The sequence below is a fragment of the Leptonychotes weddellii genome, unplaced genomic scaffold, assembly GCF_054177405.1.
Source record: "Leptonychotes weddellii isolate Sample4059 unplaced genomic scaffold, ASM5417740v2 HiC_scaffold_4479, whole genome shotgun sequence".
In the NCBI taxonomy this organism is placed as follows: Eukaryota; Metazoa; Chordata; class Mammalia; order Carnivora; family Phocidae; genus Leptonychotes; species Leptonychotes weddellii.
In genome coordinates, this window is record NW_028011641.1 from 1 (window position 1) to 11,714 (window position 11,714).

Sequence of the window (11,714 nt, forward strand, 5' to 3'; positions counted from 1 at the left end):
GACATCTGAATCTAATGATGTACTGTAAGTTGGCTAATTGAATTTACATTAAAAAAAGTAATAAATAAACCAAATGGAGTTGGTCTTCTGTTACACCCTGAAATATCCTAAGTGGTATTCTGAGCGCATTAGTTCATTTCCATTTGCTTGATGAGTAATCTGAAAGGGGTAGGGGGTGTGGGGGGGGGAGGGGAGGGGGTGTGTGTGGGGTGGGGGGTGTGCATGTGTGTGTGTGTGTGTGTGTGTGTGTATGTGATGTCACCCAGCTGGGTTCTGAGCTCCCAGAAGCAGACAGATAATATATCTTCTCTTCATATCCACTGACAAGGCTTACTGCTGCCTGGACTACAGTAGGTGCTAATCCTGTACAAACACGTCCCCCGCCATCTCCCACGTCCATATTCCCACATCCACAGACACCCATAAGGAAGCACATACCTACTGCTACTCAAGGCAGCAGCTCAACACAGAAACACACCAAGTACTCACTAAGGGACACAATTTGCTACAGCCCAGACTGTCAAGGAAAACTGACCCACAGAGTTTTACAAGGCTGAACAGGCTGCGTTGTCTAAAACAGTGCTTTTCAAACAGTGAATTGTGACCCATCCACGTCATAAAATCAATGTAATAGTTTGCAAATCCCCGTCTTAGAAAATGCAGTCAGCTAGAGTAAACTAGAAAAAATCAGTATGCGTTACATAGTGTAAGAGTTAAAGACTGTTTTTGTGAAGTTGTTGAAGTGTGTGTTTGGGGTATAAGTGCCATGAAAAATCTGTTCTCTACACAAACAAAAGAAATAGACCCTTAAACACAGAGAGCAAGCTGATGGGTGCCAGACGGAAAGCGGGGGGGGAGTGAAATTGGTCAAGGGAATTAAGAGTTACAAGCTTCCACTTATACAAATAACTCACAAAGATGAAAAGTACAACATCCGGAATATAGTCAAATAATATTGTCATAACAACTGTACCGTGACAGATGGTGACTATACTTAATCGTGGTGAGTGCTGAGTAATGAACAAACTTGTCGAATCACTATGTTGCACACCTGAAACTGACATAACATTGTACAGATCAACGATACTTCAACAATGAAAAGAGAAAAAATTGTGTTCTCACTGTTGGTGGTTTGATGAGCACTGTCCTCAAAGCCTTCATCTGGTGCCATCTAGTGGTAAAAGCCCTATCTGCAGTCGAGAAAGAACCACAGACCAGTGAGAAGAGTCCGCAAACATGGATGTCTGGTTGGAAGGGGCCTTCCAAATGACCTGGTCGACCCTGACATGCAGGGCAAGCACCCTTCAACAACACCGAGCTATTGCCTGAGCACGCCCCACAAAGGAGGCACTCGCTCCCCCGCTGAGCAGCTCTACCTGCTGAAAAGCTGACCAAGCCGCCTTCCTCTAGGAGCTCCTCCCTGTCCTTCCTACTGCCCTCTCCTGGATGACAAGGAGCAGCTTCTGTGCTCGCCCTCAGTTTAACACTCTTGATCCAGTCAAGCAATACTTGTTGAGTGTCTGCTAAGTGCCAGGCACTGGGGATACAGTGGGGAACCCGGGAAGACACAGAGACAGAGACAAAGAGAAGGAAGAGCTTATGCCAGATGAAGGACAACAGCATGGGGGCAGGAAGCGCCTCGGAATGTTCCAGTAGCAGAAGGTATACAGGGAGGTTGAAGAACAGCAGAGAAACAGGAGAAACCTCAGAGGTTTCTGGGGTGTATGTGTTTTAATTTCTCTCTGTTTTATAATTTTTCTAAACTAGCCATAGGCCATATTTCATTCTAAGACACCATCAATTGTAAGACTGAAAAAAGAAAAAAGAAACACTGCCAGTTAGTCCATGTCTTTCTTATTGCTTACAATTCTCATTTTATGTTTATGAAAAAGCCCTTTTAGACTTTTGGGACAGAACAAAAGGGAAAGGATGAGTGACATGAGTTGGTCAAGTCTTCCCTTTCAGGAGATCTGTGAGTTTCCACACAACATTGACCTTCGAGCCGCCAAGGGCACTGGCGAGGCTGAGTTTCTGAAGAGATCGCCATCACTGGCTCTGAGATCGCTTTCCAAGCTCCCGACCCTCCAGGTGTAGGCTGTGTTCCTGCGTCTTTCTTGATCTCGTCAGAAGGTATCAATGGATGGTTCTGGAATAGCAATCGGGATTTGTGCTCCTTCTTCAAATGGCCCTTAAATGGTACGTGGACTGAAGCAGCCAGGGGCTGCAGGTGCAGCGGTCCAGCCACACCACGAGGAAGACCGAGCACGTCCACGTGCACAGATAATGACAACTCCAACATGGTGCACAGTGACCGCAGGACACATCAAGAGTGAATCTGGGCGCCTGGGTGGCGCAGTCTGTTGGGCAACCGACTCCTGGCTGAGGCTCAGGTTGTGATCTCAGAGTCTTGAGATGGAGCCCCACGTCTGGCTCCGCACTGGGCGTGCAGCCTGCTTGGGATCTTTCTCTCTCCCCTCCCCTCCCTACCACCGTTCACATGTGTTCTCGCTCTCAAAAAGTTAAACAAATAAATAGATAAAATAAAACCCAAAGAATGAAAGATCTCTTTATTTATTTTTTTTTTATTGTGCTATGCTGGTCACCATACAGTACATCGGTAGTTTTTCATGTAGTTGTTCCATGATTCATTGTTTGCGTATAACACCCAGGGCTCCATGCAATACGTGCCCTCCTTAGTACCCATCACCGGGCTAACGCATCGCCCCACATCCCTCCCCTCTAACACCCTCTGTTTGTTTCTCAGAGTCCATAGTCTCTCATGGTTAGTCTCCCCCTCCGATCTCCCCCCCTTCATTTTTCCCTTCCTTCTCCTAATGTCATCCACGCAATTCCTTATGTTCCACAAGTAAAACCATATGATAAGTGACTTTCTCTGCTTGACTTAAGATGTCATATTTAGGGGCGCCTGGGTGGCTTAGTCGTTAAGCGTCTGCCTTCGACTCAGGTCATGATCCCAGGGTCCTGGGATCGAGCCCCGCGTCGGGCTCCCTGCTCAGCGGGAAGCCTGCTTCTCCCTCTCCCACTCCCCCTGCTTGTGTTCCCGCTCTCACTGCCTCTCTGTCAAAATAAATAAATAAAATCTTTAAAGAAGGAAAAAAAAGATCCCATATTTAGAAAGACCTTTTCTCAGTGTTTATTCAATCCAGTATTCCCTGAAATTTTCATGACGTTCACATACCACCTGCTGCATTTAATATTCCTTTATATATTTTTAAAGATTTTATGCATTTATTAGAGACAGAGAGAAAGCGAGGGAGAGAGCCCAAGCAGGGGGAGCGGCAGAGGGAGCTGGAAAGGGAGAAGCAGGGCAGGGACCCCGAGATCATGACCCAAGCCGAAGGCCGAAGCTCAACCAACTGCGCCACCCGGACGCCACTTAATATTCCTTTAAACCAGCTCACTTCTTTTTAGTACCCAGGTCTGACGTGCTACCTAATTTTTTCTTCTATCACACCCGGTAATAAATACCTATTAAAATGTAAAACTTCTATCTGGGTGCCACCTCAAGTCATCTCCCATTCCTCCCGTGGGAAACACTGATCTGCTCCAGCCACCAGTTCATTCAAGAAGCACTGACTGACTTGGCCCCTTCGGCAGGAGCGTCACCTGCAACGGTGGGAACTTGCCAGGAAAGGTGTGACATGCCCTCCACCGGATATTTCTCCATCGGAGGGAATGGGAAGGGGCCCTCCCCGCTCTTCCAGCCAGTGAGGGTCGAGGCTGGGGCTGCTTCATTTCACTTCTCATCAACACTCATGAGTGCTGGCTACAATGCCAGGCATTATTCCACACGCTGGACAAACAGGAACACGTACAGCCCTCAGAAGCACCCTCTGTGGAAGGCACCGCTTACAGACAGAGGTCGAGGTTGTTTCCTCAAGCTGTGCAACCTCGGAGGAAACTTAATTCCATTGCTTTTCAAACCTACTTACCCACTTGGACTTCCATCCCTCCCCCAACACTTCAGTTGCTGACATGGTGTCGGTGTGTATGTGTGTCTGCTTCTGTAGGTATACACAGTGCATGTAGATAGATAGATAGATAGATAGATAGATAGATAGATATACGGTGCCCTGTATGTACATATATATGTACCTACAATGTATATATCTGCAATTGCAAGAGTCCATCCAATACTCTCAGCATCGGTTTTCAAGTTGGGAATTTTAACTGCACACTGCATACGGGCCTTTAAGATATGCTCTACCTCTCATTTTTAATTTTATTGTTGTTCTTTTACGTCCTTTAGTCTCAGTTTTTGGTTCCTATTTCCTGTTGGGTTTATTCTTGGTTATAAATGGAAGGCAGGAAGCAAAGTCTTAAGGGCAACAGACTTTGTACCTACACAGACTTTGAGTTTGTTTCCCTTCTTGTGAGCTCTGTTGCTTTCCTCAGCAGATCCGCAAGGCCTTAAGTGTTTAATCACCTAAGAAAAACAAAACAAAAACAAAAGACAAAAAAACACGAAAAACAGGGGTGCCTAGGTGGCTCAGGCGTTTAAGTGTCTGACGCTTGATTCGGCTCAGGTCATGATCTCAGGTTCCTGAGATCGAACCCCGTGTTCAGGCTCCACGCTCAGTGCAGACTCTGCTTTCCCTCTCCCCCTGCCCCCCTCCACTCTGTCTCGCTCTCTCAAATAAATAAATAAATAAAATCTTAAAACAAAAAACAAAAAACAACACTGGGCCTCAATTAACTAAGACTCACAGGCTATCATTTCCTCCCAAAGGAAGCTACTGGTATTGCTTTCTGGCTTCATCTAATTGCCAGTTACTTCACAAGGATCAATAGGATCTAAAATGTACTGTCTCTACTGCAAGTAGTCCCTGAACACTGGGCAAGACATGAACGGAAAAGGAACCAACATTCACCAGAGGGTGAATAAGGAGGAGAAGCCAATCAGAAATTTCCCACGGTACAATGTCTCATATCTGACTTAAACAAACAATAAAAAAGAAAAAAACAGTTAATAAAGAATAGACTAATAAGATACCATGGATCTGAATAATGCTAAAGTACTTTTGGAAAAAATAAAACATTTAAGAACACGTATTCTGAATATTTTCTCCCAGTCTGTCTTGCCTGTTCATTTTCTTAGTGTATCTATTTTTCCTTTCTAATTAGAGCTTTTACTGTTCTGCATACAAAACATTTGTCTACCTCAAGGTTGTCAAGATATTTTCCCATGTTTTCATACAAAAGTTTTACGGTTCTAGCTTTTTCCTTTTTTAAGATTTATTTATTTGAGAGAGAGCGCGCCCAGGGGGCAGCAGTAGAGGGAAAGAATCTCAAGCTGACTCCTCGCTTAGCGTGGAGCCTGACACAGGGTTCACACGGAGCTCAATCTCATGACCCCGAGATCATGACCTCAGCCAAAATCAACAGTCGGACTCAAGCGACTGAGCCACCCAGGCGCCCCTGGTTCTAGCTTTCATATTTAGGTTTATGATTCATCCCAAATGAATGTGTGTATGTCAGAATGAGGGAGGGGTCAAGGTCCGTTTTCTTTCCGCCTGAATGTCCAGGTCACACAGAATTATTCATTAAAAAGACTTCCCTTTCCACCACTGAACTGACTGGACGCTCTGGGCAAAAATCAGTCGACAGTACTTGCGTTTGGTCTATTTTTTGGACTCTCTGCTCTGCTCATTGATCTATCTTTATGTCAAAGACTTGGATTACTGTGGCTTTGCTATAAGTCTTAAAATTAAGCAAGAATAAGCAGTGTAAGTTCATCAACTGTGTTCTTCTTTTGAAGACTTTTTTGGCTATTCCAGACCCTTTGCATTTCCATATACATTTTAGAATCAACTTGTTCATTTCTTCTAAAACACATGGCTAGGATTTAACTGGGATTGCATTGTTTGCATGAATCAAGGCGTGGAGAACAGAAATCTCCATGACATCAAATCTTCCCCGATGTATGAACAAAACAGATCTCCCATTTATTTCAGTCTTCTTGAATTCCTCTCAACAAAGTTTTTTACTTTTCTGTGTAAAGGTGTTTCATGTCTTTCATGAGACTTATTCCCAGCCAGTTTGGGGTTGTTTTGGTTGTTGTTTTTGTTTTGTAAGTAGGCTCCACACCCAGCATGGAGCCCAATGCAGGGCTTGAACTCACAACCCTGAGTTTAAGACCTGAGCTGAGATCAAAACACAGATGATTCATCAACTGAGCCAGCCAGTCACCCCAACCAGTTTACGTTTTTTGATGCTACTGCAAGTATTTAAAATTTCTATTTTCCTATACATGTATTTTTAAAATACATCTGTATGACAAAGAATTCCTATTCAGAATATATAATAAACTCCAGTAAGTCAAAACCAAAAACAACATTCACAACAAAAATGGGCAAAAGACTTGAACACACAGTTCACAAAAGATGTCGGAATGCCCAATAAACACACGAAAAGGTGCCTAAGATCATTCTTCACCAGGGAAATGCAATGTGAAACCATAATGAGATGCTATTTCACCCTCACTGACAACACAGAATCTTAACGAGGATGCTGAGCAACTGGAGTGTTACTATATTGCTGGTGGGAAGTGGAAACTGATAAACCACTTTGGAAATTAGTCTAGCAGTTCAATATATCCCTTCCCTGTGACTAAGCAATTCCACTAAGCAATTTCAAGAGAAATTTAAGACTGCTATAAGAATGTTTATTGTAGCCTATTCACAATGACCAAAAAACTGGATACAACATGTCTGATCATCAGATGAACAGATGAAAAAATTGTGGTATATGCACACTACATACAAAGGACCAAACCATTTTACACTCACAAAGACTCTCTCCTTAACCAAACGCTAGCCTGACTCCTCTGAGGCCTCTTCTCAAAGGGGCCTCAACCTGGGCTTATCATATGCAGACTCGCCCAAACACTAACATACTTTCTAACAGCTCAAGACCCCACCCCTAGGGTGACTCCAGTCACCCTTAGTCCCTACTGAGAAAACTCAAGGCATCCACGGTTTGTTCAGCCAACAATGAAAAGTCTGGCCTCTGTCTCCCAGTGAGTAAATCCAGGTGGTTTCACGTTTCCCACTTTTTGTAATCTTTTACTTCTCTGACTTTATTCACCTCTGGCATTACTCCCTCATCCTCTCTTTATAATGCCCTCTGTGGGGTGCCTGGGTGGCTCAGTTGTTAAGCCTCTGACTTTGGCTCACGTCATGATCCCAGGGTCCTGGGATTGAGCCCCACATCGGGCTCCCTGCTCTGCAGGGAGCCTGCTTCTCCCTCCTCCCACTCCCCCTGCTTGTGTTCCCTCTCTAGCTGTCTCTCTCTCTGTGTCAAAAAATAAATAAGATCTTTAAAAAATAAAATACCCTCTGTACAAATCAAGGTTGAGTTTCATTCATGCTGGACTCTTTTCCTGATTGCAATAGTTATTACTGATTAAAATCTGTCCTTACCACTTAAAGTAGGATCTGGCTTTGTGTATCTTTGATAAGTGCACACAACATGGATAAATCGCAAAGAACACACTGAGTGAAAGAAGACAAAACGATACACACTGCTTGATTCCATTTACACGACGTACAAGAAAAGGAAATTATACTCTATCATAGATCCTGAAATCAGAAAATGACCACTGGAGGTAAGGAGATTAACTAGAAAGAGATACAAAGGAAACTTGTGGAGTTTCAGATACAGTTTTCGGGGATGGTGCACAGATATACAGTTGGCCCTTGATCAACCCAGGGGTTAGGGGCGCTGACCCCTGTGCAGTCAAAAATTTTCATTTAACTTTTACTCCCCAAAAACTTCCCTGCTAATTGCCTACTGATGACCAGAAGCCTTACTGATAACATAAACAGTTGATTAACATATATTTTGTGTGTTAGATTTATTATACATTGTATTCCTTCACTAAAGTACACTAAAGAACATATTCAGAAAATCATACAGAAAACATGTTTACAGTACTGTATTATATTTATCGAAAAATCTGCATATAAGTGGACCCATGCAATTCAAACCCATGTTGTTCAAGGGTCAACTGTATACATTTCTTAATGCTCATCAAGCTGAACAATGAGACCTGAGCATTTTATTTTACAAATTATCTCCTTTTCTCCCCTGCCGTCCCACCTCTGTCACTGAAGAATACCTGAGGAGATTCTTGTCTTTTTTTCTTTTTTTTAAATAGGCAACACACCCAGCATGGAGCCCAGTGTGGGGCTTGAACTCACAACCCTGAGATCGAGACCTGAGCTGAGATCAACAGTCAGATGTTCAACCTGACTGAACCACCCAGGCACCCCTACCTGGGGAAATTCTAAAGGAAAAAAAAAAAAAAATGAGAGATGTAGCTGACCCACCAAGTTCCCCTTTCTTTCTTTCTTTCTTTTTTTTTTTTATTTTTAAAGATTTTATTTATTTACTTGACAGCGAGAGAGGGAACACAGCAGGGGGAGTGGGAGAGGGAGAAGCAGGCTTCCCGCTGAGCAGGGAGCCCGATGCGGGGCTCAATCCCAGGACCCTGGGATCATGACCTGAGCCGAAAGCAGAGGCTTAACAACAGAGCCACCCAGGTGCCCCAATCCAAGTTCCCCTTTCAATATCCACTTACCCCTGCTTCCTTACTAAGAGGGCCCCAATTTTGTTCGAGGTATTAATCTGCCCTGTGAGAAATTCTCCCCCCCGCCAAGTCCCTGCAGCTATGGGTAGGGCCACATGACTACTTCCAGCCAATGACACCTATGTTGAAGTCTACATGGCAGGACTACCTAAAAAGCTACTGCTTTCACAGGCTTAGACACATGTTTTTTGTCAGTGTCCCTTTCTTTTCTTCCTTCCTGGAGTACAGCTGCTCAAATGAACTAAGAAAAGGGTGCTATTCAGTGGTACAAACCTATTCTTACTCTAGAAGCAAGCTATAGGAGCTCTCAATCAATTCACAACTAAGTTATATCGCAAGGCAAAATGTTCAGGCATCAAAATGAAAAAAGCAATTCCAACTGGAAGTGAAGAACGATATACCCATGTCTGTGTTAAAGTATATATAATAATTTAGTATTTAAGGGCTGTTTCAAATCCATGGGGGATACAGACCATCACTAGATGGTGTAGGGACAAAACTGCTACCTTATAACATACAAAATAATAAAGATAGATGAATGGTCTAAGCAACGGAAGCCCAAACCATAAAAGTGCTAAAAGAAAATGCAGTGATTGAAAATGGTCTTTTTAAGCATTATCCAAAGCCACAAGCTATAAAGTTAGACTATGAGATTTGGCACCATAGAGATTCAGAATGAAATGTATCATGAAATGTATGGTACAAGCTAAACCGAAAGACAATAGTTTGGGAGAAAATACTGCAACTAGTACAGAGGCAAAGGACTACTATCCTACCTATAAAAAGTTCCTACAAATCAATAAGAAAAATATAAGTACCCAAACAAAAAGACAACAACCCAGCAGGAAAATGATAACGAGCGAGGATTCATGTAAAAAAGTATCCGTGAAAAAAGTATCAGTGATAGGGACCAACTAAAATTGCTCAGTATTACTAGTGATTATAAAAATATAAATTTAAGGGGCACTTGGCTGGCTCAATCGGTTAAGCATCCGACTCTTGATTTGGGCTCAGATCATGGTCTTAGGGTTGTGGGATCCAGCCCCATTCAGGCTCTGCACTCAGTGGGCAATCTGCTTGAGATTCTCTCTCTCCCTCTCCGTCTGCCCTTCCCCCGTGTTCGCTCTCAAATAAATCTTTAGAAATATGTTTGTATAGGTATAAATACATATAGCTACATATATAAATTCAAATATATATAAAATAAATACATATTTAAATTTAAATATAAAACATACATTTATAGATATAGAGATAGAGAGAGAAAAATTTAAAACAGGCATTATTTTTCCCCTGCCACTTGACAAAAAATTTAAAAGACTGAGAAATGTTCTGTGATTAGCATCTCATTTACCATGGGTGAGAACCAAAAATGACATAACCACTCCTGAGGATCATTTTGCAGAGGTTTTCACCCTGAAATCTATCTCGAGGGAAAACTCAAACACACATGCAAAGATGTTCATCACAGCCCTTTCTTAATAGCAAAATCATAGCCACCCAAATAACAAACAGAATCGTCACGTAAAGTACAACCACACTGTGGAAAAACATTCAGACATTAAAACACACATGAAAAATTGTACGCACAGTATATTCAAATTAGGCTGAGTGGGGGATATGTATTCACTTCTGTCATTTAAAAAGTTAATCCTGAAGGGGCACCTTGCTGGCTCAGTTGGAAGAGCATGTGACTCTTGATCTCGGTGTTATGAGCTCTAGCCCCAAGTTAGGTACAGAGATCCCTTAAAAATAAAACCTTAAAAAAAATTAACCATAAAAGAAAAATAATTAGTATTCTAGATCTGAGACCACTGCTTTTCACAGATATTTTCAAAAATTTAATTTGTTCCCTTTTGGAAAAAATGGGGGGAGGCAGCGAAAATCCAGTAAAGCCATTATTTATTCGACTTTCTTGATGGGCAAATTTGGCAGCTAATTTATCCTTACCAGAATATTCTCATCCTAAAGTGACATGTCTTCTCTGGGGAGGAAAAGCAGCAGCCCCCACCTTCAGAATATTTCAGATCAAAATCTCAGCCCTGCACTCTGGACAGAGCCGGGAAGATGCCATCAGTGGGCTGCAAGGCCTAGGCCCTCCAGAAAATGCTGCCTCTCCCAAGAGGTGATCCTCTGACCCACTTGCACGTCAAGGGGGACGTTCTTCGATGCGGCTGACATCAGAAAAACTTCTGGAATTCTCACAATACAATTTCCGTCTTACAGCCCCTGGCCTGGTTTCTAAAACACACAGACCACTCAAAACCAGTGAAACAGAACATGGGAATTTGGAGACCTCATCAGGAAATAGAACCATGAGCATCTACATTCAGTTCCTCATCACTCTGCCGGCTCAGAAATACTTACTAGGGGTCTACGAGGCTCATGGCACTGAGACACACATGGTCCCTCTCGGCACCACTATTCCCACGGGGGAGACAAACATTAAACGAGACGTCTGCGGAGCAACGGGACTGACTGCCACAAAGGAGATGCACAGAGAACAGATAAGGGGCTGGACCTTGTCGCAGGTGTCAGGGGCCTCCGGAGGGAGCCGCATCTCACATGAGCCAGAAGGCTGGGCACCTTCTTGGACTCATCGGCCTCACCCACATCCAATCTGTCAGTACATCCCATCAGCTCTCCCTTCAGCATGTACCCAGAATCTGGATCGATTCTCAGCACTTCCACCCCTACCATCCTGATCCAAGCCAGCAGCATCTCCGACTTGGAATATCCCAGTAGCCTACTAACTGATCGCCCTGCTTCCACCCTCGCTGTTCTCAACAGAGAAGCTGAAGTGATCCCATTAAAACCCAAGTCGGGTCACCTCATCCGTCACTTCAAAATCCCCCAGTGGCCACCATCCCAGGTCCCTAACACCCTATCTGCTACTCTTCCCCTTCTCCCTCACTCTGGCCTTGTCATTCCTGGAACAAGGCAGGCCAGCTCCCCCCACGGAGGGCTTCCTACTCCCCCTTCTCTCTGCCTGGGACACTGTTCCCACAGACATGCACAGGGCCCACTCCCTCAACCTCCTGCAAGGCTTTCCCCACTCTTGTCCTCAGGGGGCCGTCCCTGGCCATCCCAGCTCAGAGGACAA

General features: G+C 43.7%; 1 long non-coding RNA gene across 1 annotated transcript; it reads right to left on the reverse strand.

Annotated features, from left to right (window-relative positions):
• Positions 1-361: 361 nt before the first annotated feature.
• Positions 362-11,708, reverse strand: LOC145719446 (uncharacterized). Its single transcript, XR_014142382.1, has 2 exons — positions 1,996-11,708; positions 362-1,057 (listed from the first exon to the last, which is right to left on the reverse strand). It is a non-coding gene; the product is annotated as an uncharacterized LOC145719446 (long non-coding RNA).
• Positions 11,709-11,714: the final 6 nt, after the last annotated feature.